Source organism: Zonotrichia leucophrys, chromosome 1 (assembly GCF_028769735.1).
Source record: "Zonotrichia leucophrys gambelii isolate GWCS_2022_RI chromosome 1, RI_Zleu_2.0, whole genome shotgun sequence".
Classification (NCBI taxonomy): domain Eukaryota; kingdom Metazoa; phylum Chordata; class Aves; order Passeriformes; family Passerellidae; genus Zonotrichia; species Zonotrichia leucophrys.
In genome coordinates, this window is record NC_088169.1 from 92,381,300 (window position 1) to 92,408,667 (window position 27,368).

A 27,368-nucleotide genomic window follows, 5' to 3' on the forward strand; every position below is an offset into this window, starting at 1 on the left:
ACAAATAAATGAAAAACTGTATATTACAGCTTTTCGCTAAAAATCAGGCCAAAGACAAGGAAAGTAGTTTTGGTTTAGAGGAAAATTGGCCAGGAAATGGGGTGAAGGACACAGTTAACCCACCTCCCTTCACAAGCCTTGGTTCTGCATTTTCATGGGGCAGAGGAACCTCTCTGCAAACTCACCTCCTCACTCACTTGAGATTAATTTTTCAGAGAAATCAAGCTCTGTCTGAGATCTGACCTCTGTCAAAATCAATTCAGGTTCTGTTGGTATGGTGACTTTTTTTTCCTTTAGAAGTGTTGGATGTTACCACTTCACACATGAGAAAAAATACCAAGGGACCCGGTGATGGACCTTGCCCAATTATAGCTCCAATTGTGCAGTTTATCTCTGCAATTATCATAATTATCCCCATTTTACAGCTTGATGCCTGACAGGTTGAGGGGAAAGTGATTTGCAGAATGTCATAGAGATGTCTGGCCTGTCACCTCCCTGCCTTCTGCTCCCACTCGCAGACTAAGGAGGAACACTCAGCTCTCACCACCAGACCAGTGGTTGTTCTCAGGAACCTTCAGTCCTCATGAAACACTTAGAACTTCCTTGAATTTATTCTGAGCTTCTCACAGCACCTTGATGTCGAGTCAGAGCATGGGATCCCTCCCTGCACCGGCGTGCCGCCAAAGCCATCGCGTGCCACGGCGCATCCTGCCTGCCTGCCAAAGGCTCGCTTCACACAGCTCACACAGACAGCAGGACGCTCAGACCTGGGTGCCCTGCCAGCCCATCCTCCCCCTGGCTGGGTGGCTGGAAGATGCAGCCCTGTCCCAGCCCCCTCAGGGAGGAGGCATGTCCTGCTGCACTCGCCAGCCCTTTCCACACAGGACCAGCGGGGAGAGAACAGGTTCAGCATGGCGAGTAACCACACCAAGTTCTTTGAAGTCCTGAACTCCCCTCTGCAGACCCCTCCCTCCCTGAGCTAAACAAGATGTTTAATCTCACTGTGCTGGTCTCCTCCACTGCTCTGCATCAGATGGAGGTCACATCTCTAACACGGTCTGTGTCCACCTGTACTTTTGTCTGGTGACCCCCTACATCACACTCCTGCCCCATCTCCATTGCCCTCCCTCGTCTTAGATATGGTTTCTCTACTCCTCTCTTGCAAATCTATTCAAACAGAATGTCTTCAGAAAATAATGCCTCCATTTTAAAATAAATAAATAATTAAATAAAATAAATAAAATAATCCCCTACATGACTAAAGCTTCCCTGTGTCACCAGCGAGGGAGTTCTGGCCCCAGGGGCTGGGGAGAACCCTGTGCAGCATGGATCCCCTCCCGTTCCTTGTACAGCCCTGCTCCAAGGCTCACAGTCCCAGAGCATGGGCACTCAGCAGCACTGCTGGGTCAGCACATCACCCTCACCCTGTGGTGTTTACTTCAGCCCAGCAGGTATTTTCAGCTGGAAGTACCATTTCTTGGTGCCATCTTTGGAAGCCAAGGTGGTGGGTCCTGCTGGCTGATGAACACTGCAGAAATTAGGTGCTACCATCTCATTTTGGTTATTTGGGGTCTGTGGTCTGCTGCCCTGATCCCAGCCAGGACCCTGGACCCTGAGTATCCAGTGCCAGATTGCAGGACCCACCAGCAGCCATCACCACCATGGTACCCTAGTGGGGAAAGCAGAGAGACTGCCACCCCCATGACAAGAAAGAACAGTATTTGAAGCACAATAGAGGGAAGAGAAGCTAGAAACAAAACAGGGAATATTGCCACTTTATTCACATAAACTCTTTCAGATGCTCTAGGTTAGCTGTTCCCATGGAGGGAAGAGAGCTGGAGAAAGGAAATGGCGTGGCAACCTGGGTGAAAGAGGTGTGTGCTGCGGCGAGAGAAAGAAACCATGAGGAGCTCCAGGAGAGCTCTTGCCAGGCAGGCTGGGCTACAGGGGTGGCTCTTCCCGTGCCAGGATAAGGTTCAGCAAGAGGACAGAGGGGAGGTCGCTACAGGAGTGCCCAGAGAGCCTGTGGCCAAGAGGAGGAGAGGAAGAAGGAGGAGGAGGAGAAGGAGGAGGAGAAGGTCAGGCAAGGTGAGTGGGAGCCAAACAAGGGAGGCTTTACAAATAAAGCACTTCATATCGGAGCCTGCAATCAGTGCTGAGCCAAGGGATTTTTCTGAGGGAAAGGGCCGATGTTCTCCAGAGAGGAAAAAATACGAAATCTGGATTTGCGCAACCCAGGAGGCAGGGCTCTGAGCTAGCTTGAGTGAGCAGAGCTAAGGAGTGAGCCAGTGTCCCTCCTGTGAAAGCTTCCACAGACAAATTCAGGCAAACCTGGAGAGGAAAAGTTCTCAGGCAAGAAGTATGGAAAGCAAAACGGAATTCAAGGTAGAAACAACTGGAAAAGAAGGGGGAAATTCTCTCCCTCCTAAAAAAAAAAAAAAATAGAAAAAGAAAAAAGTGCAGAATAGGAGCAACACCAAGCCAAAACAGGGTTCTCATAGCAGCTATCGCTCCCTAGAGATTCCTTCCTCACTCTGCCAACATATGCAGAGTGTGATGCCCAGCAGCCCCACAGTGCCACAGCCCAAGTCTGAAAGCCATGACAATGACTTTAATTCCCTCCTTTTGAACCTGTAAATATGGGTCAGAATTTTAAGTCAGTTACAAAGGCCTCCCTGCCAGCTAGGGCCACAGGTTCCTGCAGGAAGGTGGGGCACCTTCCCAGCCCACTTCACTGCTGATCTGCCATGCCTGAGCCGCCCTTCAGCTTGAGAACGGATGTGGTGAGCCAGCCTGGTGTGTGAATGAACACAGCGTGGATGATGACTTTACAGTTCTGTGCAGTTCTCTCGTTTCTCACACACAAGGTATGGGTGACACCAGGAGCACTCCGAGGGCCTGGGGAACAAGCTTTGGCCATTAGGTCTAAGTGTTTCTTCCACTAAGAGCTGAGGGCCGTGGCTGAGGTGTTGCACAGGCTATTTCTGGGCACCCATCTCTCCCCTCCCTGCTGCATTTCCTTCATTGTGTTTGAGCTCTTTCCTATCTGTGGCCTTTAAATCTCCACCAATCTGCCAGGCGCCACTCAGCACAGAGGAGGGGGGGAGGCAGACTCGGAGAGGGGAGATCTGAACCCCTAAAAATAGCCCTGCCGAGTACGTCTGTTTTCCTGACACAGACGGTTCATTGTTAGACGCTGACACGCCAGTTCACCCTCCCTCCCCACCCCTCAGCATACTCTCTTTCCTCTCCTGCCCCTCTCCAGAGCAGTTTCCTGTCTACTCCCATCTCTGTGGCCAAAGCTGGAGTGTATTGTGAAGCTGGAGTCTTTTGTTTCTCTGAGTACATTTTGGACCACAGACTATTGGGTTGATCCTTGTCACAGGGCACCTACCACTCTTGGTTCCTAATTCTACCCATCCCCAGCCACACAAGCTGTCTCCTCAGCTCCCTTTTTGCCTTCCTCCCTTTTGACCTACACCCTGACATAACTTGTTCTGTGTGTTTCTCTGCCCTATGCAACTGTTTGGTCAGCTACTTTGCAGATCCCAGCACCCCAGGAACAAATGAAGGAGAGGAGGCACCCCACACATGGTACCGAGTCTCCTGGCTGCTGGCTGCCTGCCCATGGCATGACAGTGTAACCAGGGGCAGGAGGTTTGGTGGTGGACATGACAGTGCTGGGTTAACACTTGAACTCAATGATCTTAAAGGTCTTTTCCAACCTACATGGTTCTAAGTACCCTAGTATAACACGATAATTCAGTACTGACCATACAGAGCACAATTACAAAACATGCAACTCTGTTTTTAGCCAGATTGCCTTCTCTCACTATTCCCAGTTCTTTCAGAGATGTCTTGGATATAGAAAACAGGATGAGGAATACATCTCCATTCCCTAACTGAGAATACAAACTTGTTTGAACCATGACTTTTGCCTAATTCTATGTTTGTCCAGCATCTAGCACAGAGGATGTCTAATTCTTGACTGGGGACTCCTACTGTTCATTATTTAAACAACATGAAGATCATTATAGAAAGGCTTTATGTCTCCCTGTGTAAAACTCTATTGCAAGCTCAGTAATATATGATAGTATTGTAAAACAAACATTCAGAGAAAGAAATCTATCAGACAAGCCATGCAGCTAGCAAAAGTTTCCTTCATCTCAGAGGCGTGGTCTGAACCTCCTCCTAGCATCTTACCAGCAGGATGACCCATTTGGTGAGGCAGGAAGACAACAAAACGTCCATGATGGAGACATTCCAAAGTCACACAGGCGTTTTTGAGAGCATCCTGCCACCAAATTTTTGAAAAGCTTCGAAGAGACAGCTGGCAACTTTATGCTGAGTACAGGCAAGGTAGTGTGTCACAGAGGGTGATTCCTTTAACACATTGCCTCACTGCAAATATCAACCATAAGGATTCCCACCAAACCAGGAAATGGTTTTGCCTGCTTTTTTTCCACCTGATCAGCTAACCAAAGAGGGCAACAGAAATTAAAAAACTTGCTTAAAACTACATTTTGACTCCATAGCACAGCAAAAAGCTCAATCAGCTACACCTGTGAACATTGAACATGGGGAATTTCTTAACCATAAGGCCACTTCTTCTCATGTCTTACCAGTCTGTCAATACAAGCGATATTTAGAATTTTCAAGCACAGACAGCGTCTCTAGGAGCACAGAAAACTCAGTTGGGGAAGAAAATCCTGAGGAGATCTGTCCATCTATCCATTCAGACACTCCTTGTTTGTCACTTTTTGGCAGTTTTACAACCACAGCCTGAGAGACAGAAGGAGAGTTTCAAGCATCAGTCTCTTCCTCCACATTTGCAACTCACTGGTTTCGTGGCAGTTTCCCTAGCCCTTTAGCCTATAAACACTGTTCTAAGAGTCATGAACAATCTGTTGAGCCAGGGGCCTATAAAAAAAAGAAACTATTTTATCTCTTCTGTCCTCAGTTCTGCCAAACAACAGCATTGGTAGCACTCTGTAAAAAACCCCACGTGCATAATTTCTGATTAGCCCGGCTCACCACCACGCAGAGAACACTGAAACCAGCACCCACTTCACTGCCTGTATTTCCACTTTCAGATGTACCTCCCTTATCATCCTTTCTGCTAATCATGTTGCCACAGGAGAAGGAAGTTGTGGGTTAACATGACTGCATAAAAACAGCAGCCTTGCATTATTTTAATGGTGATTTAAGGCTAAGGGCTGAGAATTAATCTCTATTGTAAGGACTAAGCTGGAAGGAGGAAAAGAAGTAGGTTTAGGGGTTCACTCCAGCAATCACCCATTTTGGTCACTTTCTGTAGAAGATAAGAGCTGTTTCATAATAATCTTTATGTTGTTGTTGTTGGAACTAAAAACTCCAACAAATAGCTCAGGGGACACTTACTATTTTAGGGATAAAAGGTAGCCTGTTACATGCTATTTTTAAAAGTCACTTAAAACCTGACTTCTTTTATTCTGAGGTCTTCTCTTGATCACTTGCATTAATCATCTATTGTATGAGAGTCTTATATCTTGTTTTAGCACAAGCTTTCAACTAAGGTTCCTTTATTTGTACCTGAACATCCAGCATAAAGATGAAGAATTCTTCTTGTAAAAAATTACCAGCTATGATGGTGGTCTTCAGCTAGGACAGTCTGCTACTTCTGTCTGCCTCTAACAGGGCAAAGCATGATTTGGTGGCAGGAAAGGGGAAAGAGAGGAAATCCAAGTTTGCAAAAGGCACACGTTCTCTGTGCAGACACCTCTAACGAGGGCTGGCAGCTGTGAGGGGTAGGGAGTGCTGGCAGCTGTGTCAGGCAGGGCCAGGTGTTCCTGCATGTGACAGGCTCTGGCACATTTGTTGTTTCTTATTTCTGCTTGCTGAGCTACATCCCTGTAGGAAATGCTCTGGTGGGTCTGCACAAATGATCTCCTATTGTCTTCTGTGCAAGGCTGATCATATTCCCTCTTCCTTCATGTTTTTTCTTCCTGCCTCACACCACATCTCTCTTCATGGTCAGGCATGCCCCTAGGTTAAGTGGAAAAACAACTTGCCTTTCTACTGTGCTCTCAAATGCTGGAGGTACTGAGCAGGAAAATCAGCTCTGTGGGGAGATTCCTTCTGCCTGAGTGTCCCCTAGCTCAGGATGTGTAAAATTAAATCCCTCCATATACTACCTCAGGAAAAGCCATGTTTCTCCTTTAACATTTCCTTACCTGTGCCCTGGCCGTTCTAGCGGGACGTGTTTTCTGTGGGGATATGCCAAGTTAAGGAGGATGTTTTCAAACTTCTTTAGCACACTTGTTTTCTCTTTTCCTTTGCTTTTAGAAATGTCACCAGCTCTGCAATGCTGTCAGCAAAATTATTTCGTTTGAATCCTACTGAGTCTCAACACCTCCAACCAAAGGTGGCACAAAGTCCTCTTCTTTCCATCACAGGTCAAAAGGGCTTGCCTTGCCTTCATTCTGACACCTCATTGCCTAAATCTGTAGCTCAGATTATTTCCTGACTCATTCTGAAGTTAGACTGGGTGTAAATTACAGCAGAAGCTGCTCAGAAGACTTCAGGCTAAAACTGGTTATGTTCTCTTTGTGCTTTGCAATTACTTACCCAGCTTAACTGAGTAAGTAATTGCAACTTTTATGGCTAGTGCAGCATCGTTGTAGCTGGCCAAGAGGACTGGGACATCTAGAGAGCCCTCTCCTGTGTAACTGGGGTGCCTACAGCAGGACTGGTGTCTTTTCTGTGGACTAGCAGAGCGGGTTTGTCATCTTTAGAGTAAGCTTTGGCTAGGAAGCCTGGCTCCCTAATGCTGCCCTGCTATATTTAGACCCTCTTCTGGTGTGCCCACCCAGTGCTGTTCCCCTTGTTTGTTTCCTACCAAACAATGAGACCTGAAAGAATTGCTTGGAAAGGGGCCAAGGCTCTTGCAAACGAAACTGTCAGGCGGCCAAGCTTTGCAATGGGCCCCTTATAACACACTGTACTGAGAAATGGGAAGCAATTGTGCCTCTTCACTCCAGCCTCCACCATGGGCTCTTTCCCCTTGCTAAGAGCCCTGTGGTGAGGCCCTGCCCCAGGGACTGTCTTTGAGGAGGTGTCAGAGGACACGGGGGGAAAGCCAAGAGACAGCAAATCAGGATGGCAAGGAGCAATGTAAGATCTGCTCTGTGTTCTCCCTCACCCCTAATCCTGTACTCCTGCCAGAGCGCATTTTAGCAGCAGGTTGTTCCTGGAAAGCTTTTGCTATCTCTGCCCTGATTGTAGCAGGAGCTGCTCATGTACATATAGCGTTACAGGTGTGGCCAGTGCCCTTCTCCCTCACCCCATTGTTCCTTTCTGTGCTTTTGTGGTGCTTGGCCACCATTCTCTGCTAGAGCAGCAGCACTGGAAGGGGAGAGAAAAAAGCAGCCCCAGCCCAACTGGTGTGCAGAGCAAGAACAAGATTACGTCTGCTTGTTTTAAACAAATGGAGCCGAAGTAAAAACCAAAGAGGGGGAGAAACAAGCTAACAAACAAACAAAAAAAGCCATATAGGGAGAGGAGAGAATGAAAGTATTTTTTAGGACTGAGAGGTCTGCCTAATCCACAGCAGCCTAAATGATGAGAACCTGGAAATCACAGATTTGCATCCAGAATGGATTTGTTCCATTACTTTAAGTTCCAACTTTGCTGCTTCTAATGGGCCTCTGAGCCAAAATATCTCTAGCCAGAAAAGGACATGTGTATCCCTGAGGGAGATTCCAGGAACATCCTTCAGCTGGACCAGGTTTGGGTCTTCCTTTAAACCCATAAGCACTAGAGAGGTTTTCTTGAAAAAAAAAAAAAGAAAATAAAAAGGTGCCAACATTTCCAACTGAAAGAAAGGTGCTGAGTACCAGAATGATAGCAAAATTTACAGAAAGATAAAGACTAGCTAGAAAACTATCTGCCTAAACCACACAGATATCTGCTCGTCCTGCCTGAGAAGAGGGGTATAAATCTCTTGTGAGGAGGAGGGCAGGAGTGCATGTGACCCTAGTGCCAGTGTCATACTCCCAGTCCACTGATCACCCCATACACACAGTTCTCTGGCAAATTTAAGAGATGCTGGGACAAATCCAATGGTTTGAGTTATGTAGCATCTTTTTGTAACAATACCAAGTATTTCCAACTTGAAAATGGAACCAACTTTTAAGAAGAGCTTAGGAGAATGCATGCTGTCAGGAAAAATGCAGCTGGGGCAAAAATAAGTAGATAATAATATTTTGAGGCCCTGGGCACACAGCACGGATTCATGGCCTTTGTAGGAGAGCAGTCTCATGGATAAACTGTATATGAATGGAAGGTACAGGGAACTACCCGAGTGCTACAATCCATGTTTTACAGGTAAATCAGTAAAAGGGAGAAATTCATGCATCAATGGGAGGCTGCATTTCAGACTGACCCCTAGCAGACAGGTTCTATAGGATACAGCCTGCAAGACCCTACAGCATTGCACTCAACATATCACAGAAGATAATTTGACTAACTCAAAGGCCTCCAATAAAACTGAGTCAATTGGGAATTGCCTTTGGTGTAGGACATAAGGGAGTTATTAGAAAACCCAGTATGTGTTGGGTTTTCTGGATTGTAATGTTATTGTCACAGAAATTCTGTAAATTCCCAGCTCCTGGTATCTGGGGGTTTCTTGCAAGACTCTCAGATTTCAGGATAAACCACTACCAAAAAAGCTACAGCAATCATTAGCGCATAGAGAAATTTTAAAGATACAAGCCCAAAAACTTGGAAAATTTTGGACATCAAGCTGAGAAAAAAAGGCCTGTCTCTGTAGCAGCTCCTGACTTAGTGCACACAGGCTGGACAAGAAATCTGTGATCTTGGTTTGTGTTGCAATAGAGAAGGAGGTTATTTCATACTTGCTGTTTATTGCAGAACACAGATCCACTGTGCTCAGTGACTAAAGATCATTTATGGAGCCTTAACAGTCAACAGGAAATTATATTCACATTTTGCCAAATCACTTTATCATTATGCCATTTTGAAAAGACTGTTCATCCATTTCAGTGGTTGCTTAGGAGATGTGACAGGGATTGGTCTGCAGCCACATCCTTTTCTGACTCTCTAAGACAGCACTACAGCCCCTTATCTAGTATGCAACCACTTGAATTACCAGGCAGATTTTGTGCTTGGGGTCCTTTTGTGACCTGTTGTGGCAGCACAGTCAGGTGGACAAGTCCTGAGCTCCAGTTGAACATGAAATGGAAAAGGTTGCCAGAAAGGAGAATCAGGAGAAGGTGGATTAATGACATCCTGAGAAGCTCAGGGATGGCAATGAAATGGCTGCTGAGATGGTGCTAATTGTTTGAAGAACATGCAACAACAACCTGTGTTTGGTGATTGCAGAATGGGTCCTGTTCTGGGAGGAGCCTCTTGCAGAAACTTGTTTAGATGTGAAATGAGTAGGACCAGTGGGAGGAATGCGAGGGGTGGAAGAATAGTTGCTTTGGGGTTTTTTAATTGTGTTTTTAGCTTTTAAATTGAATGGACCTTTCTTTAAGAAAATGAAGCTGTTTAAGAAATCACTGGGAAATTTTGTGTATTAAAGGCCTAATCTCTCACCAGCAATGTGAGGTAAGTCACCAGTGAAAAAACTAGAAAAATCTGCTGAAGTTCAAGAGCTCCTTTCCCTACAATTTGCAGACTTTTTCTGGAAGTTGTGGGAGGTTTTCTTAAATTTATTCATTATTTATTTTTATTTTTCTTCAAGAACTACTGCTCTCATCAGAACTACAAAGTTCATAGCATGTTGGAAAACCAAGGAAGACTAGATTTTCTTCTTCTGTCTCACTATAAGTAAGGCTGGAAAGGCAGAGAGCTGTTAGCTCTAAAACCTTGTAAGACATATGAATGAAACAGAAACAATTAAATTCACACCTACAGATACTATTTCCTTTCCTTACTAAATCATTGTTATCAGCTTCTATGTCCTGCACAACTATTGGGTAGCTCCATTATCAAAATAAAAAGTAGAATTTAAATGCTGTCTTTCTGCATCTTAATTGAATTCCAATTTTTATCTAAAAATAGCTTGACACAAGTCAAAGTAAAAAAAATAATTATCACATAAATAAGCAAAGCCATTCGCTATTTTCTAACATAAGTAAATGCAAATTGTGGATTTGAATAAAAGTGAGTGATTAGATTGTTCTATTTACATGTGCAGAGAGCCCAGTCTAGCAAAAAATTACCAAATTTAGAGGAAGGGCTATATTTAGTTTCAAATCAGGATATTTTAATTGCCAGCTAACAGGAAGCAACCTTTTTAGTTCAGTTTAGTTTTGTTTTCTGGTAATTTTTATGGAGTTTTAGAAATAACTACAAATATGAAGCATAATTAAAATAGATTACACCAATCATCCTTTTTTTGCTATCTGATATTTTTAAAGCACACCATCTCAAACAGACAATCATATATCAGTCATGTGGAAACTACAAATGCTTTTCTAAGATACCTCAATTAGTGCCAACTCACAGTTGCCTCCCTTTTAAACTATCTAGGCTACCCACAAAGTTTGAGCTAGATCATCTCTTTTCAGGTTAACCTTTGCAATAAGTAACATGATTTCTCACGTGTTTCCTGGCTTTGCTTATTCTTTATGGCCAGAGAAGAAGAAGATAGCAGTGGAGACCCCCAATACTCAGTAGATGCTTGGCAGCCTCCAAACAAAAGGAAAAAAAATTACAAACCACTGTTTTTTCTGTTCACTCTAGGCTAACACTAGCTCCTGCTGAATACAGGCATGTGAAACCCCAGCCACTCAGTACCTGAGGGTTAGGAACACTTTTTGAACTCACTGAAATGCCACAGCACCTGAGCCCAGCTCTGGCATCAGGGGTAGTAGGCGCCGCATTTCCAGGGGACCTTGGAGTCTCTGTCACCCCATGAGTCCTCCTGCTCTGCCCTTTCCGGGTACAGCGTTTCCCAGAGTTCAGCTTTTCGTGCTGTCCTTGGGTTCCCAGAGCCTGTTTGGAGACTACAGAACAATAGCAATTGCTGAAAATATGAAATGAGAGAAAAAAAACATCTTGGTAAAGCACTCTCACACTGGGAGTAGGATATAAAAATAAGATGTGACAGCTCAGCTCTGGGGCCCCAGGATCTATAGGGTGTGGATAAAAATGGCTTCTATTTTTCTTCTAGAGTCTTACCTCTTGTTGTGCTTCTGAAAAATGCCAATAAGGAGACAAATCCTCTTTGGCATCTCTCCTAGGAAGTACATTCCTCCTGTGCCAATACCATCACACCTTCTATTACCATAAGGCATTCTTGATCCTTCTCCCTCCTTTTATTTGGCTTCTAATCTCAGTGAATAATTTTGCCATGAATTGTTTATTCAGCAAATCTCATTTCTTTTTCTATTTTTGGAGTATCCCAGAGCAGATTGAAATTTCCTCAGAGTCTTTATTTTCTTAGGCTATCTGGCAAGTTTTCTGCAATTTCTTCCTCTTGTCCATGGATTGACTGTGAACTTTGACTAGTTGTGGTTTCCAGGCATTTGGGCCAGCTGTGATGAGTGAGACCACGTGGCCTGAGAGAAATCAAGAGCACAGTCTCATGCTAATGTTTGATTGTAAAAAGATCATCATTATTAATTCAGGTGCTGTTAACTTTTACACTTGTATCTTTCACTTAAGGAAGATGCTGAAGGGAGAAATATTTAAGTGTAAGACTGCATGCCATTGAAGAGGAATAACTTTTTTATTATATTCAGAACAGGAGACAGCCTCAGATCTAAAATTCAGAGAGAGCAATGATGGCAGAGAAATTACGTAGTCAAGCTGCCAAAACCTGCTTCATTTCATTGCTGTCCTGGGGCACCCTCGTGTTCTCCCTGTCCCCATCCCTGCCCCAATAATCTGTTGTGCAGTTGCTGGAGGCAAGTGGAGCAGGTAGTGACACAGGGATAACCCTAAAATAATCCTTCTTTTAAATACAGTGTGGGTGTGGGTTGCCACAGTAAGGAAATCCCATGAAAGGGTGTTCCAGTGGAAGGAGGGCTCTTTGAAGGAAGTGCTTCTCTTGGCTGGCCTCTGCTGCGGTGTGCTGGCCACACCTTGCTCTGATGAGAGCTTTGGTGCGAAGCTCCTGCTTGTGCTCATTCCTGTCATCTCTCAGCTCCTTTGTTTACCTTCTGAGTGAGGGAAGGAGAGGCAGGGGGTGGAAAGGAAAAGCATCATGGTTTCTTTGGACAGTCACTGTCCAAGAGCCAGAGCACTCTGTGGAAAAAGAGGAAAACAAGGGAGCTCCACCCTTTTGCCGCTGAAACGTCTCAACCACATCCCAAACCTCGGCTAGCTAGAGATTCCTTCCTCACACTGAGAAACAGAAAGGGAGCCAGGAGAAGTGGGATGTACAGGGACCCAGAGATATTTTTAAACATGCTGGAGGTCTGATTGCATAGTTTTGGCCTGGTTTTGTTGGCACAAGGCCCTTTCTTTACTGGTTTGGATAGAGCACGCTTGCTGAGGAGGCCCTCCTCATGTGTCAAGATGAAATTTTCTGGCTGGAGAGACAGCTTTGGGGATGGGTAACCAGACCCAGCAGCTTCCTTAACCATGTTTGTTCTGCAGCCTGTTTTGTCCAGGAGATCCTTCTCTCAGACTTGCTGCTCAGTGTAATAAAGCAGGACTGCCAGAGAGGACCTGCTGTGGGCCTTGACACAATGTCTTCAGATGAGGACTTGGGGCCAGACAGCCTTTCCTTCCCACACAGCTCTGTGGCTGTGCCAGAGCCTCCATTCCCTGTGTGGGAGGCAGACAGCCACCATGCCAGGTTGGACCAGACCCTCTGTCCTCACAGAGCTCTGCCTCAGGGCCTCTTACCAGCTTGCCAGCCACAAAGAGGAGCACAGGAGAAGGGAATTGAGGAGCAACTAGTTAGGGACATGAGCCACGACTAAACTTTGCGTGTAAGTGTTTGTGGAAAATGGACAGGGAAAGAGCTGAGGCTGTACGCAGGGGGGCAGCTTGGGTGCCTTACACCTTTCAGAAGTGTAGCCACTGCTAAATGAGAAGGTCAGAGCCAGATGATTAAATCCTCCTGACTAGGCTGTGGAGGGAGGCTCTACACCCAGTGTACTTGATCATTCTTGATCCAGTGGGAGATGATGACAAGGAACTGAAGGCAGGAGAGGCCCAGACACTTCCCCACATATGGCTGATCTCAGCCCATGTCATGCTGTGGTGATGTGGTATGTTGTGGTGATGTGGGACATCCTGTGACACAACTTGTGACAAAGCCAAGAAAGCTTAAAAGTACTGAAGAAGAAAAGCTTCGCTGTGTTTATTTTTGGTAGAAACAGGAAGGATACTGGTGAGGCTAAAAAGAGCCCAAGCCATGTCCTTCCAGAAGCCTACACCTAACAAAATGTATTTTCCAACACGGTAAAGGCAAGAGCTCATCCTTTACGTAACAGCTTTCATGAGAAAGCATTCAGTTAGATGGGAATTTCTTCAGCTCCTGTTGAGAAACAACCCTACCTGGGGGGTAAAAGAGCTGTCATTTAAACCTGAAGGTAACAAAAAGAAACACACATCTGAGAAATCAAACTTATGGTAGGTAGGAGTTCAAACCTGTCTGGAGTAACAGCGCCCTGGGCCTCCCCTGAGGAAGGAAACTCAGGACTTGTAGTTAAAACTCTTCATTAGGGGCTTCAGTGAGCAGCTCATCTGCAAGGCAGCACCTCCATCACTTCCAGATTAAGCTGCTTGAAGGAATAAGCTGCTCTTGTGGGTTTTGTTGCATGCAGGGGAATCCTTGATCCAAATGCTTATCATGATTTTTGTGCTTTGTGTACCAATGCTGCTAGAGCTGCAGTCCTAATCTAAGGACTCAGGTTTTTTTACTGATTTTGGTTTTAAAGCAGCTTAAACTTGCCAAGAGGGAACAAAGGAACAATATAGCCTCACTTTCTGGTAAATTAACTTTTCCCCCTATGGATCTATATTAGTTTTTTCTTTCATAAATGGTGCAAGCAGGTAGATTTAATTTTTGAACAAAATCATAGTTAGTAGCTGTTAGTAACACCTGATCCTGCCTCTTTGGGCAAAGTACCCGTTTAGAAATCCCTGTGTCTGCAGTAACTAAAGCCCCTTAATTCAATCACTTGTCTACCATTTTCCTCTGAGATAAAATGAAAATCTGCTCCGACACAGTCGCTGCAGCAGGAGCAGCACGTAGGGCCCTCCATCACTTGCCGCTGGAGGCATTTGTGGGATTTGGGACATAGTTTGACATCTAGTGGTAACGTGTGGAATAATCCCAGAGCTCGTACGGCGAGTGCAAGGGTCACAGTCCTGCATCAGCAAAGGTGAGGTATGTGCTTGTGTGCTGCACTCACTTTTGACCAAAGCAGAAAAACAGCCAAGAATAGACCCAGGTCACATTTCATCCAGAAAAGAAATATCTTTTAATATTTGTGTTTTGATCTCTTTGCTTATGATCCCTTAGTCCATTATGCAATAGCAAGAAGGTCTTAATGCAAGTAAAGCAACAGAGGATGTGCAAATAGTTAATTCTGAAGTCTGGCAGGAGGCTGAATTTAAATAAATTTAGGGTATTTCAGCTTCAGGTTTGATTGGTGCCATTAATGATTGCAACCAGGAGAGTCTTCTTGGCTGTTCTGCTGCTGGGAACTGAATAATGATGCACTGATAGAAGCATCTTTATTAAAAGAAAACATAGGGAAGAGCAAAATTATTCAGGTAATTTGAGCAGCAGCCCGAAGGAACACTCCTGGAGGGTTACAAAAAATTGAAATGTGCTTTAATTTTTTTTTTTCTTCTTCACATTTCCTACAATCAGAATGGGGAAGTATCATAATCTCTTCAGAAACATGATTTTAGCCTAACCTATACTCAAAACCTCATGGGGAAATTGCATGCTGTCAAAAGTTTGGCCAGTTTCTCAGCTTGGACTGCAAGGAGCAGCTCCTTTCAGCTTGCAAAATTTGCTTCTTCCCACTGAAAGCAATCTGTGCAGACAGTGGCCAGGCAGCTTCTCTGTCTGCCTGGAAACATTAGAATATCATGTATACAAGGATTAGTAACAATTTACCAGGGATTAATTTGACCTGCTGTGTATAGCTGCTGAAACAAAAAGAATAAATGTTAATTAGACAGTACATTATTTATATACATTGTATATATTTAAATATGTATGTAAATATATAAGAGTCCTGGAGCATTTTCTTTTCTCCTAACTGCAGTCAGGGGCTCCTCAGGACAGGAATTGTCTCTGTCTGCTAGAAGGATGCCACAAACATTTGTGGCGCAAGACAAATGTGTTCTAGAAACAAATGTGTTTATTCTAGAAACCAGGTGCAACCACAGAAAGAGGAGAAAATCCAGCAGAAACAGGAGCTTGGCCAGTGGCATCTCTAGTGTCTTCTAGTTGGTGGTGATCGTGAAAGAAAATTTCGTGGCTGATAAGCTTCCACATGTGTAATGTGACAGAAGTTTAAAGGAAAACTGTCAAACAAGAACAGTGAAAGATCATCCATAATCAAGATACTGCCATCCATGTGAAAGTATATAGAGTTATTTTGAAGGGAGAGAGTGAAAAACAGAAGAAATATGGCCATTACTTCATAAAAGAGCTTGTAGCCTTCTCCTGCATATCCCATCTTTGCCATCAGCCTGTGTAGCTGTATGTCCATCTCCAAGCCTGGGAACAGCCAGTGAAATCCCCACTGAGAACTACTGCACAGGAGTACAAACTCTAAAATTTTTAAGCATTCTTTAGAAAGTGTATAAATCTATGTTAACCCATTACAAGTACTCTTAACAAGTTTCCATTATTTATTTTTTTTTTAAATAACACATGAATATTTTGGAGAGTGGCAACTCAGAAGAGCAGAATAAAAGCCTACATAGGAGAAAGTTGAAGAGACAATGGCCATGTCTTTGGTCTCCCAACACATAACAGGTAAATCTTCTTAGCTTGTTAGTATGATCTTGATAAAGATAACCAGTGCTGCTCTTGCTTTGTATGGTATTGTTCTCTTAAACATGTGTTGCATTTTGCTGTGACTGTACATTATGCTAAAACAAAATTACAGGGAAAGTCTTTAGGGAAATTTATAAAATACTGGTGGGATGTATGCTGCTACCCCTAAGGTAAGAATTGTTGTGGTCTTGGTCTTCAAAGCAGGAGGAAGAAATAGGATTTTTGTCCCTGTGTATGGGAGTTCTTCCATCCCCTTTCTCCTCCATTATGTCTCCTCTAACAGTCCTGCAGTCCTGTCAGCTGGAAGGTGAAATTCTGAAACTCAGGTGAGTGCTGGTTTCTGCTGTGCAGAGAGAGGATCCTGACCCTGGTGTTTCACACCACTAATCTCTCAGCCTTAAGGGCATGCTGTATTCCCTGAACAATATCAGCTTTCTGTTCTCTTGTTCCTCAGCACCTTGCTCTCTCTGCTCCTGTTCCTGCACATTTAAACAAACACCAGTTCATTTGCTGTGGAGAAATGGCTGAAAGAAGCCACATATCTCAGTGTATCAGCAGTTCTGATGCCCTTTTGCAGACACAACAGAGCAAGGATTTCTGCAATCTGTTTCTGGGTACTGTTCCTATTTATCAGGAATGACTCTTCCTGTTATGCCTCACTCCCTGTGAGCCCACAGAGACCATGCAAGGCACAGAGCCAGGCTGGCAGGGCACACAGCAGCCAGTGACCACGACCCACTGTGCTTACAGCAACCAGCAGGAGCCCCAGCATGGCCACAACTTCAACACAAAGAGAGCAGCCAGGACAGAGTTGCCCGTGTATTCCTGGGCTACAGTTCCTTCCCAAGCCAGCTCTCAGACACGCACTCTTTGCAGCAGTGCAGCTCAGAGGCAGAGCCCACGCAGGGACACTGGGGGAGCAGAGCTTTCCTCCCCTGCCCCCGGGCAGGTGCCCTCCTTACACAACACCTTTGCAGAGCGAGTGCCACTCTCACACTAGCTGGGACCTGTGCCTGGCCATCCTTCCCCTGAGGTACCATCCTGCTTCCTCCAAACTGCAGCAGCTCCAGGGCTGGAGCTCAAAATATTTTCCCTGACAGATTTTCAAAGGAGATGTCACGGGAGGATTCGTCTCCCCCAGCTGTGCAATGCCTATGTCAGACCTTGACATCTACAATATCTCTTTTTATAATCAGCCACAACTAACAGGCTCTTGAAGGGCATGGTTCATTTCTTTTTGCTGACTATAAAGGAGGTCCACAGTGATCAGCCTAGATGCAAACATCTGCATTCAATCAAAGGAGGGAGATGAATTCCATCCCAGTGCCCAAAATTTTTGGAAGCTCTAAACATTTAACCCCATTGCTTAACATTCAGAAATTATTTCACATTTTTTAGGCTGGAAGCATTTCTATCTTTTTTCTGGCAAGCTCAGTCTTTCTCTTCTTGCACGCTTTGAAAAAAAAGGAAAATCTTGGCATCATCTCAGACTAAAATGGTGGATGCTAGTTAATTGTCTAACAAAATTGATTGATTAATTTTTTATCTATCTATTTATAAAACTCTCTTAACGCTATGAAGTGCTATAGAAATGCCATGCTGTTGTCAATTATTAATGAAGTAACATCTGGTGGGCACAAAGATGGATCACTGTCCCACAAATAAGGGTACACTGTGTTAACTTAAACTCTATTTTTAGGTAAGTGAAGCTCATTACAAGCCTCCACAGAACAGTTTGGCCTAAAGAATGGTCCTTACCTCAGAGCTTTTATTGTTGTTCTTGCTGCAGCTCAAATGAAATAGTAGCCCAACACTTTGTTTTCATCGGGGTTATTATAAATATTCTTCCCACTTTCTCCATTCTGCTCAGTTTCTGGAGCCACTCCAGCAACTGGGATACCTGGTCTCCTGCCAATGCTCCATCGAGCAGCTGTCCTGTGAGCCTCTCCAGTCCCCTCCCCACGAGGTAACTTCTGTGAGTGTGTGTGTGATGCTAATGAGATGCATGTGGCTTCGTTTGATAAGTTCGGAGAAATGTGTTGTGCATTTGGGTTCCCACCGATCCCTCCTTTTCAAGGCTGCAGGAAGTAAATCAGTCATGTTTTAAATGATCCCACGCTCCAGCTGCTGCAGATTTGGAAATTGTTAATGAATGCTGCTCGCAGCGTTATCTGCTTGTGGCCATATGGCTCTGTGGGGAGAAACTTCCATCCCCAAGTATTCTGTGCACCTTTCTGCCGTTCTGGCAGCACTGCTGGAATGCAGCCATCACCTGGGCTGGAGGGTGACAAACAAATCTTCTTTGGTAGCCAGTGTATTGCAAGCAGGCATGAGGGAGAATTTCATTTTTATGGCTTTTACACAGGCCACTGGGGCAAATTTTGCTTTCTGTGCCAGTGTAGAGCAGATCTTAAAAGCCTTGACTCCTAATGATGTGTGGACAGCATCCTGCTTGGCATTATAATGCATGAAATTAATCCTTTTTGATGCTGTATTCTGACTTGGAAACTCTCTGATTCTCTTCAAGGCTCAGCAACCTTTGGAACAAATGTCCATTCCTTATCCCTGCATTCCAGTTTCAGAATTCTATCCCCCTGTGTGTGACTAGTGGGAGGCTTTATCATATTGAATGTAGACTAGTAAAAAAATATGGGTTAAAAGGGACCTCAAACATTCATTTTACCAATCTTCTGCCCAAAAGAGAATAGCCTATATCTGGGCCATTCCTAGCAGATACTTATCTAATGTTACCATGATGGAAACTCACCCATCCAAGACAATCTACTTCAGTGCATCTGTAGCCTGTAATTCCTCTTGCTGCAGTTCATTACATTTCCTTTCCCCAGCAAAAATATGAAGAAAAAAAAAATCCCATACTTTTTGCAGTGGCCTTTTATGTGTTGCAGACTGCATCACATCCTCCTCCTCCTCAAGCAATGTCATTTTCTCTAGCTTAGGCAGTCCTCTCTGTCTTTTCTCACACATCTTGTTTTCTCGACCACTGACCTCTGTTGGCACCCTCCTCCCAGGCTGTGCCCAGCTGATGCACAAACATTTTGAAGTGTGATGCCAGCTGTCTGAATGAGCTCATAGCAATCACCAGTGCTGAAGGATTCCTGCCCAGGCTCTTCACAGGAGTCTAGCCATACATCTTAGTGTGGTCTTACACATTTTCCCAACAGTGTGACATTGATGATTCACAGCCTTATTTTGATCTGGTGGAAACCCTTCCCACCCACCCCTTTCTCAAACCCCTCTGCACAGGACTGTTACATAGATAGCAACAAACAGTTGCTTTTCAGTATCTAAGGGACTTGCTTCTCTTTGAATGTTGCTGATTTTCCCCTGGGAGAGATAAAAAATCCACTGTAGCTCCCAGATATACCTTAGAGGAGCAATCTCCAAATCATTAAAATTATTACACCAATTTACAAAGCTAATTAAAAATAGACTTCTCCCCATGTGAGGTCCTTTTAACCCCTATATGAAGCTTTCTGCCTATTTTCAGCTGAGCCTTGGCCCTCCCTGGGAGGAGGATAGAGCTCTCTTCAGCAGTGGGAAGGTTGGGAAGGGCTTGGCTTGAACTGCAGCACCCCATGAGTAGGAAAGAGAGTTTTGTCACCCCTTCTGTGTAAGGGAATACTCTTATAGTTTAGGAGGACACTTTGAAGAGCCCTTTTGTTAGAAAACCAAGGGCATGGTTAGCATATATTCTTTTGTTGCTTCCTCACGCAATGGAGAGCTGCAACAGTCCCTTTGACATTTCATTGCAAGGAAATTTCAAGGAAAGGCCCCTTTAAGTGTTGTTCCAAAGGCCTCAGAGCAGGTCAACAATAACAGACAGGGATGATTAAACTACAGGCCAGCAGAGGTGAGTTTGACACAACTGCTGATGTTTGGGTCAGCCAGTGCCTGTTTTCTGTCCAGAGGATTTTCCTTTTGAACAGAGGAGGGTCCACTCACACAGCTTGCTAGGCTGAAGCAGGGATACTTAGGTCAGAGAAGAACTCCTCAGTGGCCCAGGGGAGGCAGGTAACTTCCTAAGGGGCTGCATCACCATTTTGTTGCTGTTAGCATGCATATGTGGCTGGAAGTGAGTGCTGAGAGGAAGGTCCATAGCAAAAGCTGGCTTGTTCCTCTATGAGGATGATGGCACAATGCTCTGCCCAAAGCAATAGGTTGGTTCCTCCTCATGGTAGCATGACCCCACCAAGAGCCTCTTACCTGCCTGTGGCCCCTTTCCTCTCCTCCTGCTGCCCAGCCAAGTTCTTTGCCCTCCGTGTTCCCCTCCCAGCAGAGAAGGGAACAGCCCTGCAGCAAGGACGAGGACAAAGCACAATTGTCAGCCTCTGCCACCCGTGTCAGGGTCAGGCCAGCTGACAGACAAGGAGCCATTTGAGCTCAAGGCTTTGGCAGGCGAAACGAGCAGTGCTGGGATTGATCACACGCAGGCCTGGGGATATTCATCGTGGGTTAGAGGTGCTGTCCCCAGAGGATGCTGCTTCACACAAGGGGCATCCCTATCTCAGCCTCTGTGAGACCTGGGGTTGGGGAGAAGACCTGAACTATTTGGAGAAACTTGTAGGAAAGTTAATGCCCTACTATGATTTTTTTTTTTTTTAAAGCCAACTTTTTTCTCTCAACAGAAAATCTCTAACTCTTTTAAAATGAAGCTAGTTGCTGATCTAATTCCAAATGCTCTCTGCTTGACTTGAAAGTGATTTCAGCAATGCTTTGATCTACACCCAAAAGCCACTGGGAATAGTACCAACTGCTCAAATAGGCCAAAGCCAAGAAAGGAAAAGATCCCTACACTTAAAATTAAAAAAAAAGCATCCTGGTTCTTAGACCTCCACCAGATCCACCCTGCACCCAGGAAAGCTCACAGGCTGTAAGGAATGCTTCTGTTCAAAAACAGTAATACCTCTGGAAGGTCATTTGCTGTTGGGAATGATTTTCTTCTCTTTCTAGATCACTCTATCCAGCCTTCTAATTACAGCTGGCTAGATTATTTTTACAAATAAATTATCCAACTAATTCAAGCCTTTATCCAGCTCATGAATCATTAGCAAACAGACTTCGCTTTTCGTTGCTCTTGGTAATTATTTCATGAGTGGTTCATGCAAATAGACTTCATTCAGTGGGGGGTGTCTGCAGTTTGCTCCCTTCTCCCATTCAGGCCATGTAAGTGGCTCCCTCGCTGATGTGCTGTGCTTTACAGCTCTTGAACTACATGTCAGAATGCTTTTAATTACAAGATTTCTGCTTCCTAATGCAGAAACCCCCCCGCCACAGCTGTGTCCCAAACGTACATGTCAGACAGAACCCCACTCAGACCCGTCCTCATGAATAAGAAACAAAAGACAGTGGGGGAGGAGTGGAGATGAGCAGCTGTGCAGAATCTGAATAAATATTCACTGATTCCCTTTCTGCAGCATCTGCTGTCTAAGTCTCCTCCTCATGTGCAAATAACACATGAAGTGTGTGCGGGAGAGCTCAGAGACAGTGGTATGCCACATTTTTCTAGGGACTGGCCCGAAGAAGTTAACAAGTTCTAACCATGTCTCCAGATAGAAATAAAGATCCTTCTGATTATTATAATCCCCATTGCTGCCTCATCCTCACACCTTGCGTTTCAGGCTCCTACAGCCCATCTCCTGGAGACATGCAGCTTGGCATATCCAAAGGAGCCAGAGGAATAGCAGAAGTTTTCATGCTAGAGGAGCTCTGTTCATTATAGCACACTCAAAATTATCTCACACATGTGTTCTGAGATGTAGTAAAATAGCTGATGACACACCTCATGTTTTCATGTATATTTTGGAAAGAAATTACTTCCTGACTGTGATCCATTTAGACCTTGACACACAGCAATTGGCAGTGGTGGTTGTTTTCACCTACTGGGTTGTTGTGCAAATTCTGTTGTTTTGCACAGGCTAAACTATTCCTTTCACACCCCACCCCCTCCCTGTCCAGATTTCTACCTAATTTCCCTTGCCCTACTGTGTTGAATCTGTTCTGTTGAGTGATGTGTCTCCTTTGTGTCTGTGTATTACTGCCTGTATCCCAATGCGAAAAAATATTTTCCACCCTTTACCTCTGCCCCCCCCAAAAAATATAAACCAGACCAAAACAAACAAACAAACAAACAAACAAACAAAATCAAAACAAAACAAAAAATAACAAACCAAACCACCACCAAAAAACCTTGGAATAATCAGTTCACACACAGCTCTCACAGCCCTAACACAATTGTTCACAACATGCTATGAGCCAGCTCCCTGGGGTTCAATATTCACATTTTCTGTTTAATGGTGCTCCCCTTTATTTACAACTTTTTATCTGCCATGCCTTGAGGGCTCTGACAGACCTGAACTACCCTGGCTGGCTTACCTCTGCCCATTAGCCCAGACCTGAACTTCAATAAATCTCCTGGGTTGTGTTGCCTCTACCTGTGCTCAGTGCTGTCCTGGCTTATTTAATTCTTTGTCTGGAGATATACTGGATCTGCCTTGTAGAAAGGCTGGTCTTGTTCCCTGCTGGCAACCTGGACTTGACTCATCACCTTGCCTTGCCTGGGGCTGTCAGTGGACTCTGCCTTAATCAGCACCTTGGCTGGTGCTGTGGGACTGTGCCTGGTCAGTGAGAGCAGCACCTGGGCTGTGATCACCTCTGTGATAATAATTCCTCCTGGTTGCTTTATGCCATGAACACCACAGTCCAAGGAGTTGTTGTTTATTAACAGCATTGCACCAGGAGCTCACAGAATGGCAAAGATGCATACACATCAAAATGCATGCAGATAAAAATGTGTGAAGCTTCTGACTTTTGAAATAATATGACTACCTCAAATCTCCTCCACTCAAAAATAACCGTAAGTGGCTACCTGTGGCTGCCAATGGCTGCCTCTTGTGGACAATCCTCTCCTGCTGCTCTTGAGGAATGGTCAAGGTTAAAGCTGTCACCACAGTTGTCCCCTTTATAGCCAAACTCGTCAGAAGGGATGAAAAGTTGCTGGAGTCTGTCTTACATTTGGAGAATATTCCACTCTCCTCTGGAAGATGGGGGATTTCAGCCTGAGCAGTTGTCAGGGTGACATCTTTCAGCAAGGATAAACTTGACAAAGAGAGTGAAGGGCACTATTACAGGCAATTAACCTGATTTCAGACTATATATAGCCCCTATATGCACTGCAGACATTCACAGAGAGATTCCTGCCATGGTGCAGGGATTTCTATAGCACAGTAGCCTTAAGCTGGAGGTGGGAAAGTGTCTTGAGGAAGCAAGGTAGGAGCATGCTGTGCCAAGTTCATCAGTCCATAAAAAGCTATCACATGCAGTTATCTGTTTTAAGAGGCTATTGGTCTCTTTCTGCTTTGAAAGCATTTCATTTATTATCCTGGTTAGAATGAACTGCTAATACATTCATCAAAGGCTTGCTTTTCTTTTCTTTTTTTTTTTTTCTGAACAAATACTGAGTTTTCAAAGGAACAAATGCTCATGAGAAATGCTTGCTCCCTTAGAGATTTTAATTCTTCTGAATAAAAGAAGCACTTGATTCTTCTCTAATTTTTTGTTTGTTTAGGCTGAGGAAGGGGTATTAAAGTAAACAAACATTTTTGTATTAGAAATTAAATTGGATAAAATTGCTTAATATGACTGATGAGAGATGGTCCATGAAATGAAACAGAACTTATCCGTGATCATATCTAAATGAAGCAAAGTTAGGAGTGGGGGAAACTGAAAAAGATTGAAAGCTATATATTTGTAAGGTGATATCATGAGTGGAAAACAGGCACCATATTTTGCTATTCCTAATGAAACATAAATGTGTTCTGGGAAAGTTGATGGTAGCTTATAGCTACTGTTCATCAATTTTAGTCATGGTAGCTTATAGCTACTGTTCATCAATTTTAGTCAGAACTCTGGCTGTGAATTTCACAGCCACAGATTCCCTGTTGATATTCTTTTTCAAGACCTTTGGCTTCACTGAATGCAGGTTTTTAAAGTGTTCATTGCAAGGAGTGAAACTAATAGCAGGATTGGAGTCAGCTAAGAAAGCATGACAGATTGAAGAAGCTCTGGCATCAGAGCACTGATTTGGGACCCTGGCAACAGGATCACAGAGCAATTTAATTCATATTGAAAGGGAGGACTTCAGGATATCATGTGGTCTGATCCCCCACTCTGAGCAGGGTCAGCTATGAGATCAGATTGAGTTGCTCAGGGCTTTGTCTATTCTTGTCTTGGAAACATACAAGGATGGGGACTGCACTTGACCCATCAAACAAATGTTTAGTGACCTGAACCTTATCATCCTGAACCATTTAATCTATTTTATGCATCTGTTTATCTCTTCATACACCCACCACAGCAGTATCTCTGGTCATAGCAGCACAGTGTGATGCTAAAAGAGCTGTTTGTAGAGGAGCTGTCTCTAGCCCTGCTGCCTTCCTCTAAGATTTGGGTGCATTCACTGTTAAACATTCTGATTCTTTGGTGATAAACACAAGCAAGATCAAATAACAGACTGAGAAGTTCTCCCTGTGGCTTTGAAATGTGTCATGTCTAGCAAACTCTTAATCCAGAGGTATTTGCATGGAGTCCTAACTTCCTTGGACATTATTTTTCACATCCCTGTCTGTTAAACACCTGTGCTGCCTGCTGATAGGTAGGCTGACATCAAACACATGTTGGCTAAAATTCAGAGGCACAACTGTGCTTAATCCCCAAGATACACTCAGAGTTAAAGATTCATACTTGGTACTTGCAAGTCCACACTAATGGCTCAGGGCTTGTTATAAGCACGCAGGAAAGACCTTTATGTACAGGAGACCTGCTAACAAAAGTGGTGTCCTGACTAAATAATAAAGTTCTGCAAATTTCTCATGTTCATTTCTGTACTCATGGCCATAACGGAAACTGAGGTTGCTCTCCAGGACTGGATTAGTTCTACACCAATAATGATAACTTCAGCTGACTTTCAATGCCAAAAATAGAGTAAATTATTTGTCATTACTCACACAGCTGCCTGTTTTTATTAGGGCTAACTCCTGAACCATTTGGACCATGCAGTGTGGCTGTGCATCCTCAGTGTTGGACTCTGGAGAGGACAACAGACAGCGAGGTGGGTGCAAAGAGATCTTAGTGCCTGTTTGATTGCACATTCTGTGAGACAGGGCTCCTGGTCAGTGAGGGTGCCCAGGAGGCACTTGGTGATAATGACAACTGTTATGCTTTTCATTTATTTCTTGTCTTGGCTCTAGCAGACAGCCTCAGCACGTAGCCATACACTCCTTTATCCACACTGGCATATGCCAAGATAGATGGAGTCAAAGTGCCTGTATGTCTACAGTCTTCATCCTTAAGTCCTTACAGGAGCAGAAAAACCTGGGAGTCAGCAGGAAGGCTGCCAGCATTCAGTCCACAGCTGCCTGGGAGTGTGTCCACACTGCTGCTTTAGGGACACAAGGAAAATGTTCCTTTAAAGTCCAACTGCACCTATTAGGGATCCATTAGATGGCTGAGAAGAGCAGGCCAGGGCTGGCCAGAAGGAGTCAGTGACTGCTGACTTCCTAAAAGTTCTTGATACTTATTTTCCACAGGATATGGTGTAAAAGAGAGTCTCCTCTTAAAATGATTTTTTTTAGGTATGACAAACTTTGCTGATGTGTTGCATTCCAGGGGATGGTATATTCATAGGGGAAATTTCAGAACAAAAGCTACAAAGAAAAAGAGGTACTTATTACCTAGTCTGAGAGCATCTGTACATATTCTGGGTTTCAGGAATTCAGTTTAGCTATACATTTTTATGCTATCAAATTTATAACTGTTATGAATGACCCATATCTTTTTTATTGAAAGAAGAATATTTTGTTAAAACAGTTACAGATGCCTACTGCTAAAGTCCACTTACAGAAATGGTTACTGGCAAAGAAAAATTCTTTAGCATTCCCTTCTTTAACATATCCGAGCCCAAAAAAAGCTATTCACATTCTCAGCTAACTGAATCCCAGTTCTCAGGTACTTTGCAAATGGGCAGTAACACAATAAATACCAACTTTCTTGTAAGTCACACTGAAAGTCAAAAGTTCACCTCTCTGAAAATCCAAGATGGATATGCACTTTCTGCAACCCAGAGGGTGTCAGATGTGTTACTTTTCCAGGGGGAGGAAGAGATTATGCTTGAGATTTTCCATTTTAGTGCATTTGAGAGACATTTTTTATCCATTTACTCCTCTAGCATCAGTAGCAAGAAAGTGTGTGTGAAAGAGATTACTGAAAATATAAAGCCATTCAATAAATCAATAGTGTGCTTTCATGTGGAATATTGTGTTCATTCCCAGTCACCAGCCTTCATGTGGCAGGAGTAGAAATGGAAGTAGCTCAGAGATGGGTGACATGAATGATTATCTGCTTGGGACACTCCTGTTAAAAAAAGATTGAGAAGGATGTGATCTCTTAGTTTAAGGAAGATACACATAAGAAGAGTAAGGTTAGGGAAATATATAACAGCAAATGGAAGACCAAAAGTAGGGTTGGCATTTTTTGAGACTCTTCCCAATAACACAAACACTGTGAAAAGTCTGGGCTTGCAGCATTTTTGCATGTGTATACTATTATAATAACTAGTGTTTAATACAGCATCTTTTAAAATTGTGAGCTTTATAGACAGAGTTAAAGACAAAAAGCACCCACTCAGCATTCAGCCTCACCATCCTGTGGAACAGCTGTAACCACTCTCAGTCAGCACAAGCCACCACAGAATGAAAATTCTACATTTACTAACATAAGTTTCAATAAATATTTCTACCAACACATACAGGAGTGCTGTACTGTTCTTCCTTTTGCTCCATCTGTTTGGTTTGGATTAACATTGGAATGAAGCACAAGTTTTCAATAACCTGATTGTTAGGGACAGCTAATTGGTGTTCTGTAACATTTGGGGCTCAGTGTGATGATTCCCTTGAATGTATCAATGTTAAGCAGCTGAACTTTGCCACTATGGCAAGTATCTTCTCTTTGTTTATATGCTTCTCTTTGTTTATATACTTCTCTTTGTTTATATGGTTTGAAGTCTTTCACAGCCCTTGGCCTTACGTGGGGTCCAAGGGAGGAAGGGGTCAAGCCACATGGGATACTCCTGATCAGTTTATAAGGAGCCTTGAGGTACAGTTGCTTTTGTTAGCAGGGACTGGACTGTATCACCTTGGAAAACTCTTGCATTCAAATGTTCCCAAATCACTGCACATTGCAGCAGCAGGACAGTAGCGTGTCCATTATAAAAGCCTGTAGGAATTTCTGTCCATTGCAAGCTAAACTTCGGGTCATACTCCTGGTTCTTCCCACTGCAGGCTGAATAAATGACCCATTGGACAGTTTA